General features: G+C 48.5%; 1 protein-coding gene across 2 annotated transcripts in view; it reads left to right on the top strand.

The window, feature by feature from the left end:
* OXCT1 (3-oxoacid CoA-transferase 1) overlaps positions 1-16,453 on the top strand; it is a 458,536-nt gene that overhangs the window by 45,663 nt on the left and 396,420 nt on the right. The window lies entirely within an intron of this gene.

The raw sequence follows: 16,453 nt of genomic DNA, 5'->3' as shown, positions 1-16,453 counted from the left end.
GGAGGATCCTAATTTTTAGCTTGTTAATGGTGCACCCCACATATAGCTTGTCACATCCATATATCAGTACATGCACTGCGTGGTCATATTGCAAGTAATTCTGTCGTTGATTACAACCTTTTGACCTTCAAAGGTCTGATACCATTTGCAATTCAGTCCATGACCGCATGCCTTATAAGAGCTGCACTGGATTAAACCCTAGTTGTTGTTCAACAGCTAGTTCTCTCCTTTTCCAGACTCAGAATACCTACATGTTAATATATCCTCCAGTGATTCGGTTTTCTTGGAGGTTATCTGTGGGCCCTTACACACAATATCCTTCAAGTACTCCTCTTTAGTACATGCCAGTTCTTCTGCAGAATCTTTTTAACACTTGATTGAGCCATATTCTATTCCAGAAATAGTTTCTTCACTTTGCTATCCTTTTGAGTCAAGTTGTTTCCCTGAGAGTATAATATATGCTCTCTGTGTTTTTCATTAGCTCTCTTTTTTGCATTTTCCAATATGTTCCTGGGGGTAACCCCTTTCAGTGAACCTCATTAACATATTGCATACCTCCCTGTCAAACTGCTAATCTGTTGAGCAAACCCTTCTAGCCCTTAATATCTGGTTTTAAGGAATACTCCACTTAAGGACTCCTGGATGCCACTGTTGGTGTGCTAGACTGAGTTAGTGGCAGTAGAATTCCTATGTATTTTTGTTGATAATTTGTTGTTAAGTCAAACTTAACATCCAAGAAGTCACAGTGGGATCTTCTATATGTGCTCGTAAACTGTAGTCTATGTTCATTGGAGTGAAGCTTTTCTATAAATGTACACAGTTCTGTTTCATGTCCTTCCCTCAGAATAAACAAGCCATCTATGAATCACGTCCATAGTGCAACGTTCCTTACGTACACCTCATGTCCATCAGCCCGTCTACCTCCTTCTCCCACCACCCCACGAACAAGTTAGCATAGGTGGGTTTGAAGGAGGTGCCCATCGCCGCACCTTGTTGTTGCAAATAGTGTTCATTGTTGAAATTAAAGACCTTATGAGCGAGGCAGTACTTCAGCATTTCTAACATCTGTATATGTTGAAGCAGTTCTTCAGTCTGTCCCATAGGAAGTTCTTGCATGCATGATTTCCTGCATCATGATCAGTGGATGTATATAACGATGTTACATCAAGTGTGACCATTATATATTCCTGCTTCCATGGGATCCCATCCAATTACTTTAGAAAACCTGTGGAGTCTCTCAGATATGAGGGCAGAGTGATGACGTATTTCTGCTGGAACAAGTCCAAATACCATGAACTGTTCTACTGCAAGGACCCAATCGAGCTCACAATGGGTCTCCCTGGTGGGGTCGTGGAATTCTTATGTATTTTGGGGAGGAAGTAAATCGTGGCAACCTGTGCATGCTGTACCCGTAGGTATTAATATTTTTCCTGGGAAGGTACTGAGGATAAGACCACCTTCCGTGAACCATGGCGACTTTCCAGTAGCAGCAGCAGTCCACACGGTGACTCCCTCTACCTTCCCCCTTATCACACCTCTCCTGCCAGGGGAAGATTAGAGGGGTTTCTCCCGCAGTGGGAAGAAATCAACTCAGGCCAGGTGGTTCTTTTTTTTTCATAACAAATTTTTATTTGTTTTAAAACTATCAAGCAAATTACAATTACATTCACATTTCACTGTCCCAATGTAACCAGCTATGAACAAATCACATTCCCAGTCCAGATATGGAGAGACCCCAGCTCCCCCATATCTTTCCATGCTTCTGTGGACAGCCTCAGGCAGTGTAAACAGACTTTTCAAATTGTCACCAGTCCACTCCCGCCCTCTACTCCGCCATGACCGGGGCACTGGGGGAGTTTCATAATATGTGCCAGGGTTACTGCTTAGAGCTCAATGCACCCCCACCAAACATCCTACCCCGCAAACACACTATTTCGGCAAAACGTCCGCTCCTCCTCCGAGAGGAGGTACAGGCACTTTTCTCAAAGGAGCCATATAATCTGTGCCGGACTGGTGCCTGCGCCCTATACTCTCCCTCAGGCCGCTCAACAAGTACATCCTGTCAGAGCACTTCCATATGGTCACTCTAAAATGTCATCCCTCTACTGCAACAAGGGAATTTCATGACCGCTTTCGATTTGAAAGATGCCTACTTTCACCTACCAATCCACCCTGCTCAGTACCGCTATCTGGGGTTCATAGCAAGTAGTCAGCATTCCAGTTCAAGGTGCTACTCTTCGGGTCCCCTTTGAACACCTTGTTTATTTACAAAATGCCTTTCCGTGGTAGTTGTTCATCTCAGGAGGAGCGGCATCTATGTGTTCCCTTATTTAGACGACTGGTTGATCAAGAGTGTTTTTTTTTTTTTTTTTTTTTTAAACCTTTATTCGTGCATATTAAAAGAACAAATACGGGCCTACAACCTTCAGGCCGGCCACGGTACGATTAAGCACTGATACAAACATTACGGCCCCTGTGCTTCAACGGTCAAGATTAGCAACGATTTATGAATTATACACTGGAGAGATCCTTGACCCCAGGGAAAGGAGAAGTGAAGGTTAATTTTAAAGTTTTTCAAAATAATTTTATCAGGGAGAAAGTCAGTGAAGAATAAGAACCAAGGAGATTCGAGTCCGCACGATATCTTCACCACACGGGAGAGCAGCAGCATCATTAAAACAGCAATGGAAGTAAAATCTCAGGCAGTGAGGCAATGCAGTTATATAACAGGATAGTCACATGAGCAATTACGCACCCCTGCAGTGCCGCCCCCACTCAGTCAACCCCACACCCGGACCCAGAATCGAAACAAGTATAGCGCAGAAACATACAAAGAAAAAAAGGCCCATAGAACTAATTAGAAACAGTAAATTACCCCCCCACCCTACACCAATGCGGAGGCTACGGCCTGCCCCCCCCCCCAGCATAGTGCCTGTCGCCCAATAAACCCGAAATATAGACAAGAAAGAGAGTAAGAATAGAGTAAAGAAAGTTAAGAAAACAGTACACCTATGATAAAGGGGGCGAGAAAAGAATAGGACTATTCTAATCTAAACTCCCAAAAAGAAGAAAGCGGGGAGGAGCCTGCGTATCATCAGAGCGCCCTAAACCATCGGCCATCTATTGCTTCCACACCCTGAGAACCCACTACACCAAAAGCGGTCGTGTGAAAATGAATTGTCACAACAATTTAAATGAAGGAAGACAGATCGCGACGAGTGCGCACAAAGTATACATACAGTTCCAGTCCCAGTCCAGCCCATCCGTGAAACCATGGCGATATAAATCAGTCTAGCCCTGGCCCGATCGCGGGCTTGAGATTAAGCCAGCCCCTACATGAAGGCCCCGCACCCCGTGCAGACAAAGACAATATGGCCGCTTAGGAGAAGATGGTGAAGTAGAATCACAAAATGGCCGCCGACCATCTGTAGAGGTTCCTTTGTGCACCACATAAAGTCCAGACATGGCATGTAGAGTACAGGAGTTCCACAGAAAAGAAGCAGTAGGCCACCGTGAACGATTCCTCGAGGATGTTAGGTGTTGCTCAGCTGGATACTCTTGCAGACGCGGTGAGGCAGGCAACAATGAAGCAGGCAGCAATGAACGGGGAAACAAAGTATCCGCTGTTGAGCTGGAGAGCAACTGATCCTGGGTGCCGGGAAAGCCAGATGCAGGCACCAGTGTAGCACAATCACACACAGCCGTTGCGTCCCCGCAAGAGGACAAAAGCACTGGCAGACCCACGCCGTGTTGATGACAAACGGAGCGCTCACGGCCCGCAGCCGACAGCATGGAGTCAAACTGCTCACTCAGCGCCTGAAAGCGAGCACACATTTGTAGACGAAGGTCCCGCAGGACGGCCAGAACGGAGCCGCATGTCAGCGGAAGCTGCACCCCCACATCGGCAGCAATCCGGGACGGCACTGTGGAGCTGGTGTCTGGTGGAGGGAGGGCGAAGCGGGCAGCGGGCAAGACCGGAGTATCACCCCCCAGCCGCGAGCAGGCAAACAACGCCATGTTTTACCGCCGGACGGTACAATGGCCAGGGGGGAGGGTCGTAGCAAGGAGTCAGTTCCCCTCAGGTCTGCACTGCAACTGGGAAAGCCAACAGTCGCCTCCCTTCCCTCGGGTTCTCTTTGCAGCCGACTAGGCAATAGAAGAAGGGGGTCGGCAGCCTCCCACAGCGCGGTCCACAGATCGGGGCAGGAGACCCGCCGCACCGGGGCTTACCTTACAGCCCCAGCCCTTCAGGCGCAGGGTGCAGGAGGTGTCTGGTCGTCCCTCCCCAGGCTCATCTGGCGACAGTCCGTGGTGTTAGGTGAGGTCGGGACCGCGGGGCTCGGGTTTGCGCTAGCGGGTCCGGTGACTGCGGAGCTTCCAGGGGGCCGGCAAAGGCCACAATGGAGCAGGGGTCCAGGGCGGAGAACAAAAGCACCAAGAACTCCGGCATCCGGGCGGGCTGAGACTTCGGGGAAGCGGCGGCGTGGACAGCGCGTCGTCGCACACGCTTCACCTCGAGAATCGGCAAGGATAGGAATCAGGATGATAGTCCGGGGCCAAGGGCCGACGGAGCCGGGCGCTCAAGCGTCTGCTCCGGTCCCCATCTTGGCTCCTCCCCCTCAAGAGTGTTTGTTAATCAGGCAAGCAGACATCAGTGCCTCTCCTAGACTGCGGCCACCAGAGACCTACACAATTTAGGCTCCATCATCAATACAGTCCAGTTTCACCTTCAGCCCCTCCAGGTCCAGCCCTTCAGGGGTGCAGTTCTCAACACAAAAAGATTGCCCCAGCCAAGCGCAGGTACATGCTTTTCAACTGTTGTTGCCTCTTTTTCAGCCTGATCACCATCTTTTGGTGAGAACAGTAATGTGCCTCATTTGCCTAATAGCCTCTAATATTGCAATAGTCCCTCGTGCAAAATTACACATGTGTCCTCTACAAGAGTGCCTAGCGGTACAATGGTCAAAGGCAGAAGGTCATTGGGAGGATCTAGTGTTGGTTTGGGCCAGCACCCATCACTCTTTACAGTGATGGAACAACAACAACCTGTTGAAGGGCTGACCCTTTCTAGACCCAGTTCAGCAGCTGACCATCACTATGGATGCTTCTCTTATTGGGTGCGGGGCACATATGCAACATATGACCATTCAGGGTATGTATGCCCCCATTAACAGGGCTTCCCCATCAATTACATGGAGCTGTTCACCATCCAGCTTGCACTCGGGCCCTCTTCTATCAGGTCCAACAAAAGGTGGTCCTCATCAAGGAAGACAACATGACAGTCTTGTTTTACATGGAAACAGGGAGGCACACACTCTTCACACCTGTCAGTGCTGACGCAGAACATTTGGTGCTGGGGGTTTCACCACAGGATACATCTCCTAGCACAGCAACTGCCAGGAGTGGACTTTGATTTACAGATCTATTAAAGAGGATGTGTCAAAAAGTCGGAACTCCACCCTTAAGTCCTACTCCCCTACTACTGTTGTTGAGGGCTTCCGGACATAGATCTCTTTGCAGCTTCCCAGAATGCCAAATCTTTGCCTCCAAATTTCACCTCCATAATCCAGGGGCAAAGCACTATGGACGCACTGATCGAGGATATTTGCCTACACTTTTCTGCTTCTCCCAAGCCTTCTTTACATGGTTTCCGAGGCTCCGGCAGGCATCTCTCACCCCCATCCTGATGGCTCCCACGTAAGCTGGACAACCCTAGTTCATAATCCTTCTACACTTTTCAGTAGTTCCTCACAAGAAACTTCCAAACCGCCCAGACCTTCTCATGCCGAAGTAAGGCGCCATCAGACATCTGAACCCCAGACACCTCAATCTTGAGGTTGGGCTTACGAGGTTACATAGTTTATTACCTTAAACGTCCTGCAGAATATATGTCTATCCTTAAGGAGGCACATGGACCTACCACACAGGCTTGATAGGAGGCCAAATGGAAAAGGTTTGTCCAATATTTCCTTTCCAAACACCTAGATTCAATAAAACCAGCGGTCTGAGACATAGTTTGTAATGTTCTACTTCTTCAGCCCACGGGCCTTGCCCACACTTCTATATGTCTTCGTTTAGCTGCAGTCATAGCTTACTTGTATAATAGTGAACAACCTTCCTTGTTCAAAGTCCTCATCATCCAAGCTTTCCTGGAAGGGCTCAATAGGGTTATCCCACCCAGGGTGCCTTTGGCCCCTGTCTGGAATCTAAATATAGTCTCATAGGCCCTCCTTTTAACCCCGCGACTCGTGCTCTCTGTAGTTCCTCCCTTGGAAGGGTGCCTTCCTTGTTGCTATAATGACTTTAAGATGTGTTAATGAGCTCCAAGTTCTTACCCTAGAGGAGCAGTGAGGAGTATGATTATGAGGCGAACAGTTCGCTCTCTCCACTTTATATTGAATGTTGGTCTTTATATGGGCTTACAAGAAGCCTGTGGCCTTGACACTGAACCCGATTTGCCTCTTGATTCGCCACACCCCTCCCCTTGCAATTGAAGAGATTGCGTATTTTGCTGTAGCCATTACAGCTGCAGAAGGATTAAAACTACCTCTTCCAGTATTGGAAACTAAAACTAATTTATTTACGGAAATGCTTCAGCCTGGGCTTTTACTTCTGACCTTCACTTGCCTTTCAATGAAGCTTTGGGGGGGCCCTATTTTGGCAGCCTGGTCTAAGGGTCCAGCTGGTAGCTTTCTCATTGCTAGATGCCATAGTGTAGCACCTATGGGCTGGATGTCCTTGACACTGTGCTCTGCACCAAGAGCTTGGTGGCGGTAGCGTATGCTTCTAAAATTATCCTCATTTCGTTATCCTATGCATCTCCTGATAGGGAATCAAATGTATGGATGAAATGGTTAAGAAATTCTTCTCTTTTTTCCGGCAGCATGCTAGTGTGCTCCTTTAGAATTTCTTGTCTTTTGGCTCACTATTGCCACACTCTTTTGGAGATGGTGTTTGGAGTTTTGCCAGCTTTATTGGAGAAACAGGAACAGGAAGAGTTTTGTTGTAAAGGGTTAGACCCTTTACAACAAAACTCTTCCTATTCTATAAAGTTGCTTGAGGAGTTTTACACTATTGTTGTCCATGCGATGCCGTTATTTTAAACTTCACCATCACTCTGCACGTCACGCCTCTTTCACTTATTGTGTGAGCACCTGAATTCTATTGTTGTGGAAATAAATGTTTCACATGAACTGACTTAGGTCCCTATGTACATTATTAATTTTTTTGCTCCTTTAAAATAATTAATCTTCAACTCTCTAACCATAATACTCTCCTTAGGATCACTTTATTATTGGACCATTTGGCCACACCCGAACCATTGTTTTTTTTTTACTGCATATCTCACCCCAGGTTCACATATTGGGGTACCCTTGTTTTTCTTAAAAGATGTTTCAGACAAAAGCTGGCATTCCACACTGTCTCGAGTCTGCTAGGTTTGTTAGCTTCCTGCTTTCTGCTCATGCCCTACTCTTCAGTGTAACTTGCTCTTGCATTTGGCCCAGCATTGGTAGTGCTTGTCAAAGTCTTCATTCTGAAGACTTTTCTCATGACTTGTAGTGGAGATTACAAATGCTAACTTGATGTACGACAGTCCATTCTCTTTTCCTCCTCTGAAGGACACGATGGTCACCAATACATTGTCTCCTTGATTGTCAGATCACCTGGGCAAACTGGAGATCTGTGGAACTTGGGCTCTGTTGAATCGGTGTCTCCACATAAACTAGCTGGAACTGCATTCCATTTTTTAGGCCCCTTAGATGTGTCTGCGGTCAATCAGAGGCAGGTCAATCTGGGACATCATGGACTACATAACCGCCTTGTGGTACTGCGCCAAGCAAGGCGGCTTAGGCTCACCCCCTTTCTGCAGGTGTTGAGGCTTTGGTGTTGGCTGGGGCTGAGCAGGATTTCTCTAAGGGTGAGCTACCTAGGGGGACCCTCCAAATCAGGGCAGAACAACTCTGGCACCCTCCTGCCTACTACAAGTGGTGTTTACACCCAAACTTGACTCACAAAAATCTTCGCTCATTACGGGGCACCCTTGGACCTTTTCATTACCTCCAAAAACAAGGGGTGTCTGTCATTTTGTGCTCTGTTTCCACCTAGTGAGCCTCGAGGGGATGCCTTCTACCTGCAGTGCAACCTTTGCATTCTATATGCATTCCAGCCTCTGCCTATAATCCTGTGTGTTTTGAGAAATTTTGAGGCTGAGCAAGTTCATTCTGGGGGTGCTGAACTGGACTCGAAAGGTCAAGTGTCTGAACTTCTGGATCTGAGTATTTGCCCTCCTCAACGGCTTCCTCAGGTCCTTCTGCCCTAGCTAACACAAAGCGCACGTTCGCCCAAGCAAATCTTGGTGCTGAATAACATATGTTTATTGTCACCTAACTCAAATGGTACTCCTTTTATCGACCTCAGAAGGATGAAAGGCAGAGTTGACCTGCCGAAATTCGAACCTGTGAGCATGAGGCCAAACACTGGCCCCTACAGTAAATGCATTATTCAACTAAGCCACCAGACCTGGCTCAAAGCTACAAGGCCAGGAACTCCATCATGTTCCTCCACAATCTACACCATCCTTCATTCGAGGTTGAGCTTAAGCAGCTGAGAGGCTTTGGCCTCCCCGCGATGGTGCCGGTGAATAGCCTTCTCAATGCCTGCAGCCCTTCCTACATTCAGGCCATTGGGCTTGATTTGTTGATTGTTGTAAGGTGGGGCATGTGGACTGCTGGGGCATGTGGACTGCTTGAAGTGTGAAATGGCCTTTTTTCTTTTCTTTTTTTTTTTTTTTGGAACAAATGTTATTGTCAATCATCAAAGATAATGCACAGCTCTGTAACCCAGAGGCCAACTGCTACATTTTACAGTATGAACATTGTGTTGACATTTACTGAACATGTCTTGCAAAACAAAAATCATAATACTTTACTAACAACACCCCCCCAATGCACTGTCTTGCACCATTACTTAAGCTTCACCTCCACCCGCACCACATCAATGACCATTCCGGCTGCACCATGGTCTCCTGCACTGCCGCCCGGCCCCCTAAACCCCGAATCGCTGCATCTCCAGTGGGAACAGGCTCTAGGGAAAGGCCTCTATTATCCGCCCACCTCTTCCAGATCTTAGGATGCTTATGTGGGCACCCCCGTGCTCTGAAAATGGGAATCTCTAGGCCCATATTAAAATCAAGACCATTCTTCCATGCTGTTAAAGACGGCGGTGCCTCCGCCTTTCACCGCCATGCAATATCCCGTTTGGCTAATGTAAATCCCAAAACCTCCGCAAGGCAAGCCAATACCCTCCGCCAGAACTTCGCAATAACTCTACACTGCCATATGGTGTGAAGAAGGGTTCCGTTCTCTTAACCAGATCGCAGACAAAGTGGGAATGCCACCAGGCCCGCTCTCCACAATCTGACTCTAGTATAATATACTCGGTGTAAATAATTGAATTGGATTAACCGGAGGCACATGGCAATTGCCGCCTCCCGGGGGGAGGCCAATGTCTTCGTCCAGTCCTCTTCCTCCTCTCAAGCTGCCCTGAGTTTATCAAGCATAGTGGGACTATTCGTTACCAGAGACTGATAGATCTGGGAAATGTTATGCTCTTGTAGGTCACCCATAAACACTTTAGCTTCGGGAGGGCTCCATTGCCTGCAATACTGGGGAGGACGGCATGTCTAAACTGAAGATATTTACAGAATTAAGTCTTAGGCATCTGAAAATCTTGCTGGAGCTGTTTAATGGACTTAAGGACTGTACCTCGCATCACCTCCCCAAGGGTAGAGATCCCTATACTACCCCAATCTCGGAAGCCCGCTAGAACAGCCAATTGAGGCAATCTTCCATTGGACCAGAGTAGGGTCTCCTTTGTCAGCCTGCCCCACCACCCCATCCTCCGCAACGCCTGCCTCCACACCTTAAATACAACCCTAGTGGCGGATGGTAGGGCCTTACGGACTGGGGCCGAGTATAAGATAGTATGTAGAGTGTTGGTTCCCATACAGCTCCGCTCCACCACGTAGGTGAGATCTGATCTATTCCCGTACCACCAATCGTTTAGTATCAGTAAATGCAAGGCCATATAATATGATTGAATATTAGAGGTGGCCAGCTCACCACAATATGTTGACTGATAACATGTCTGCAGCGCCCGTCTAGATGCCTTATCCGCCCACAAAAACTGCCCTAGGGCCGAGTTGACCTGGCAGAACCACGAGGGAGGGAGGGATGGGGAAATGGTAATTCTAGAGTTGATAGAGCAGTCTTGGCAGTGACACCATCTTGAAGATGGCCGAACGACCAGGGAGTGGAAGGGGCATATGGGACCAGACCTACAGCTCGTTGCGCACACACGTCCACACCGGTAGAAGATTACGTTCCCAAGAAACCTCCATAGAATCTGACAGGAAGAACCCCAACTAACTCTACTCCTATTGTAGTTACCTGTATTGCTGAGGCCCAAGCACCCAGTTCCACATGTTGCTCCAGGGTCCACAAGGTAGATATGCAAGGTGTCATAAATAAACCCGACAACTCCCCCAAATATTTTCATAATCCGTAGTAACTTTGGCCCGTTTTATTAATGTTCGTCAGGAAGAACAGGACATCATCGGCGTACAAGGCGATGCGGTCCGACAATCCCTGGGCCCACTAAAAGCCAACTACCGATGCATCTATCCGCACCCATGCTGCCAAATGCTCCTTGACCAAGGCGAAGAGAAACTGCGACAGGGGGCACCCCTGCTGAGTTCCCCTGCCGACAGGAAAGGTGAAGGAGTCCGAGCCAGCAACGTGGACCGAGGCCGTAATGTCCGTATAGAGTAAGGGCAGATAAGACCAGAAGCGTGGATCCAGATTCAGGCGGTCTAGGAGAGCGAATAAATATATCCAGCTAAGAGAGTTGAATGCTCTGTCCATATCCGCAAAGAGAAGTGCTGCTGGCACATCTAGCCCGGGTGGACCAACGAGGCGATATGAGGATGGAGACGATTGGCCAAGGCCTTGGCCAAGATCTTAGCCTCAGTGTTCAGCAGCGAAATGGGGCGGTATGAAGTGTGCTGATCTGGGGGTCGACCTTGTTTGTATAACACCACGACCTCAGAGTGTCTCTAGTCCTGCGGTAGGCGACCGCATTCTCGTGCCTCCTCCACTACCCGGAGGAGCCGTGGTCCTAGTTTTGTGAAATATCTCTTATAGAATTCACATGGGTACCCATTGGGACCGGGAGCTTTCCGTGAGTTAAGATCTCCCAGAGCTGAGCCCAGCTCCTCTTCTGTGAACGATAAATCCAATTCTGCCCAAGCCACATCAGACAGTGTCTGAGGTCCCCTAGAAAGCGATGTATTAAGTCCACTGGCAGACACTCCTTTGGAGCACAGAGTGCAGCATAGTATTGTGCGAAGCTTTCCGCGATTGCAGAGGGATCTCCAAGCGGCCTCCCATCAGGCCCCGGATGTACCAGGGGGCGCATGGCACCCTGGCATAGGCGATGGAGTAGTTTGCTGGACTTATCCCCCCCACTGGTATATCCTACTACAGGACGCCAGCCATGCCAAGTGGGCCTCATCCATCAGCAAATCTGCATGTGTTTGTCTTGCCATCATTAACTGACGACGTGCTAGGATACCTCTGTCTGTCCTGTTGGCCCGCTCCAATTCTAAAATATGGGCATCGGATTTTAACAGGGACTCCTTCTGAGCCTGATGCGCTGCCGAGCAGTACGAGATATCTACCCCTTGTATAGTAGACTTCACTGCCTCCCATAGTGGATCTGCCGCTGCCACTGATGCAACATTACATTCCAGATACTGATCGATGGCTTGACCAATGTGGTCCCTATATTGTTCATCTTGCAAATTCCACGGTGAGAGGTGCAAACAAAAGGGTGGCCCTGCCGGGGCCAAGCTGTAATGTTAGAGCGACTGGGGAAAGATCCGACAGGCCTCTCTGAAGGATTTCCTCCCCCGGACTCTACCCAGTGCCCCTGATGGAACGAATATGTAATCCAACCGTGAAAAGGATTTGTGTACTGTTCAGAAATATGTAAAACCCTGCTCCTCCCCATGCAGCCCACGCCATGAATCCAGCCAGCCCAGGCCTGATACCAAGGAGTGTAACTTGGTCGTTGGGCAAGCTTCGGGCGGTCCCCCTGTCTCCATCGATCCCGTGCTACATCCATCACATCATTCCAGTCTGCCCCAATAATTGCCAATCCATTCGGTACCTACACCCACAAAGTTGTAAGGCGCTCACAGGGCCAGCTCTAGGGCGATGCGACCGGTGCCACCGCACCGGGTGCTGGCTTCCTGGGGGCATCCTGTTTGCAAGTTTATTATGCTTTTAAAGCACCTTTCTGCTGCGTTCCTTTACTCCGGCAATTACCAGGCCTCACAAAAATGTCAAGTTAACTCCTGTGATTAATGTTCTTCCTGGAGAGAGATTGGAGTTTTGCATAGTTGATGTTTTGACTTATGTGAAGGTAGTGCAGAAGGTTAATATGCCTGCTGCAAAGAACGTGTACCATGTAGATTATAGAGTGCATTTAATATAAATAGATCAGCAGGTTACTGCTTTTAAAAGAGACATCCTTTTGTTCCTTGCAATTGATAACTTAAAGTCCTAATATAGAACAGTGAGGTATTAACTTTCATCATAGAACTGCATACACACTGCAAAGTATACATTAGAGCATAGACTAATGTTGCAAAAAGGGTTAATTGATTCCTATTATCAAAGAAAACTCCCCTCAATGCTGTTTCTTTTTCCCCGACTCTGAGTTTGTGCTTCTCCACACCAAGCACTTCTAAACTATATGGCCTACCAGTATGGATGACCTGTTACTCCTACACTTTTAGTCCTTTGGCTTATGTAACACTTCCTATAAGCTGATTACACACGTATGTTTGATTGTCTCTGTGTAATGTGTGTGTGATGCAAAGTGCTCTGACATCCTTTACTGGTATGAGTGGTGCTATACAGCTAATTCAATGCATCTGAGAGAGAGTGGTTATGGAGACATGGTCACAGTTAAAGGGTTCTAGTGAGAGAGTCGGTGGTCGAGGTGCTCCTTTTGGGGGACGCCAACTAACATTGTCGCACTGGGCGCCCAACCATACACACAACCCAGTACCACCTGTTCCTCAGAATTAGTCCCCTGAATGAAAACATACCTTCCTTGGGTATCCGCCCATGTCTTCCAGTGAATATATGGGACTCGTCGATGAATAAGAATAGCCAACCCCCTTCCCCCCCCCCCCCCCCCCCCCGGGAGCCCCTAGTGAACCCAGAGTGGACAAGTGCGTTTCCTGCAACATCAGGACAGCTGCCCGATAGCGTTTGGCCTGCCGTAGGATGGCCCCCCTCTTCACCTTGTCGAGTGCCTCCCTAACATTCTAGCTCACAACCCGGATAGTCTTGACTACCAGCTGCGGATTAGCCCTGGGGGCTGCCATCCACATAGTCCACAGTATCCATAGATAGGATGGGTGGCGACCAGCATTTATGTTGTCTTTAACCTCACAAGTGATTGCAATGGACCCAGTGAAATGTAATTTTTCAGCTCTATTGGCCGTTCTTGATTTGCCTCATCAGTCCTCATTATTCAAATGACCTATTGCGATGTGTTTACTTGAAGGACTGTCTTGCAACTTGCAAACAGGATGCCCCCAGGAAGCCAGCACCCGGTGCGGTGGCACCGGTCGCATCGCCCTAGAGCTGGCCCTGTGAGCTCTGGGACTGTAATCTGGTCGTGACCTTGCTGATGTGTTTGCATTTTGAGTTGCTCTATAGCTGCACTCAGCTGCTTCTTATTCATTAAACTGTGTTCAATGCAGTCACTTCTGCATGAGCAAGCTTCAGGTATTGTAGGATCGACCTCCAGATAATACCTTCTTTCTTGCCAAACAGGTTCTTAGGACATGTTCTTCCTTTATTCCAAGCCAGCTCTCCATGTTGGGGAATCGGTTACGCTTCCCATGTTCTTCTTTCCAGAACACTCTTCAAATGAGAGGCTACGCCATTTATACTCATGGCATGACCTTCGTTTCTATACTGATCGCACTAAGGAGTACAAGATTAATGAACAAATGTTCATTGCCTTTGCAGGTGCGAAGAAGGGAAAGACTCATCACAAGAAAACCTGTTCCCGATGGATTGTCCTCGGCCTCACAATGTGTTATTCTTTGGCCAAAAAGGACCTTCCTTGGTGCCTTTGAGCCCATTCCTCGAGAGTGACGGCTGTGACTGTCTGAGTGTGGTCTTGTTTGGACATATGCCAGCCCCCTACATTGGCTTCTGTTCATACTTTCACCAGGGACTGCTGTATTGATTCTCATGTCTGCAGGGAGGACCCTATTGCCCATTTGATCCTGCAGGACCTCATAGTAGAAATCCACTTCTCAGTCCCACCTCCTTTGTGGGAGCTTTACTTTGGTACTGATCCAAAAAGCGAGAAATCTGTAGGTAGAAGTATCCATTAGTCGCGGTAGTCTTCATTTCAGTCTTCTTAGCCATGCTATGCATTTGACATCAGGGAAAAAAGGAGCTAGGATAATGTCAGCTTAAAAAGGAAGTTTCCCAGTATGTGTCTCTTTGTTGTAATGTCTAGGGTGAAACTGAGTCGCTAAGGAGCCCAAAGGCACCACCTACCAGCACACAGGAGCTATTGCAAGATACCCTGGGTCCAGTCTGATGCTTGGGAGATTCAAGATGTGAGGACTCTTGGGTAGATACATTATCCACTAGAAACGGCATTACAGAAGGAAAGTGCCATATTCTCAATCAGTTGTCCATCCGAGAACACTGATAATGTGTGCAGTAACTCGCATAGCTGAGCTGATCATAAGCACAAAGTTCTTGGCTCTAGAGATTAGGGAGAACAGTAAATTTAGCCAGATTTGTTTGGATTTGAATTTATCTTCTTGAGCCTGGAAACTGATCGCAATCCATTATTTGAAAGAGCTCCGGTAGTTTTCGAGAGCTTGGTGTAGTTTATTTTGTTAGTATGTGCCGAGGCAGCAGTTTGTCGTTGGCATCAAAGTGTTGAAGGGATTGTGGTTGCAGATGATGTTCAGAAATAAGAGGCCCATTGCAGATTAGAAGTAACAGGATAACTTTCTTTGCAGCATTTATTAAACTGCCTTTCAGAGGACAAAATCCTGAAATAAAGTTATTTAATCCCTTTCCACCCCTTTAATGGCTCCCCTGATTATTGTTTGTATGGGTAAAACCTTTTGTTTTCCATGTTGTGTTCATTTGCTGTTCTATTGTTTTCACTTTGACATAACGACCAATAGGGGGGACCGAAAAATAAATGCACACTTCAGCCACTCTTGTGTTAATCCAGTGCCTGTCTCTTCGTATTCGACCGTGACATCTTTCAGGCTTTTAAACTCCGCAACCCGTGTTTTAGCAGATCCAAAACTCAGTACTTTCTTTGTTTTAGTTAATTGTAGATCATGTACTCCCTAGTCCTAGACGTCTGTGGTGTAGTCTGCCTGTAGGCCCTTTAACCTTTACAGCAGAGAGGAGGAGCCTAGCGCGCATCCAAGATGGTTGCGTGAGCACAGGGCTCCCCGGACCCTTTCTGCTCCTCGGAATTTATCCTGAGAATATCCTGATGTGGTTTATGGAATCTGGGAGATGAAGACCAGCTGAGCACATATCTCTTTTCAAAAATCAACTCGGACCTGGGAATCCTGAGTTGTCGTCGTCGGAACTTTTGGGACCCACCCGACGGAGGTGACCGGGGTGAAGGTGACCCGTGGGGCCGGGCTGCAATTGAACAACAGCGGCTTCAGCGCGGTGCCAGTTGCCGATCCACCACTTTCGGTTTCGGTTTTGGACTTCAGGAGACCAGCTGGCGGGTGCGCTCGGGGTGGCGAGGTGCTTCCTGGGCCTCTGCACGAGGTTTTCCTTCACCTGCCACTAGAGTGCCTATCGCCTCGGACCCCCTATACCGACATTTTGAGGTCTTCTTGCTGGTGCCCTTACACCTCTTGATTGGAGGTCCCCTTGAGTGACCGTGTTCACATGGGGGGCAAAGGGGGTCCCGAGGGGCGCAAGACCAAGGCCTCCCTCCGCGGGGGAGCGGTCCAGAGCAACAACATGGACCGCTACACCCAGGGCAGAGGGTCCCCTGGCGCTGCTGGCCTCCCCCCGGACGCTGCAGGGGGAGGCACGAACGTCTCTACGGAACTTTCCCTGCAGGACATTATGGGCGCCATTGCTGGCATCAGGGAAACCATCGCCACGCAATACGAGGCCCTGGCCCGTAAGATCGACACCGTCGCGATTGATGTCACCCTGATCCGGGCCGACCTCTCCAAAACTAACGAGAGGGTCCAGGCCCTCGATACACGGACCTCCACCCTCGGTGCGGAGGTGTCGGATCTGCGGGCCGCGCTTGGAGACATCAGGGTGGTCAACGATCATATGGCCCGGCGGCTTGA

This window comes from Triturus cristatus, chromosome 2_1 (assembly GCF_964204655.1).
Source record: "Triturus cristatus chromosome 2_1, aTriCri1.1, whole genome shotgun sequence".
NCBI lineage: Eukaryota > Metazoa > Chordata > Amphibia > Caudata > Salamandridae > Triturus > Triturus cristatus.
The sequence above is the reverse complement of the archived record's forward strand: the minus strand, read 5'-3'. Positions and strand labels throughout refer to the sequence as shown.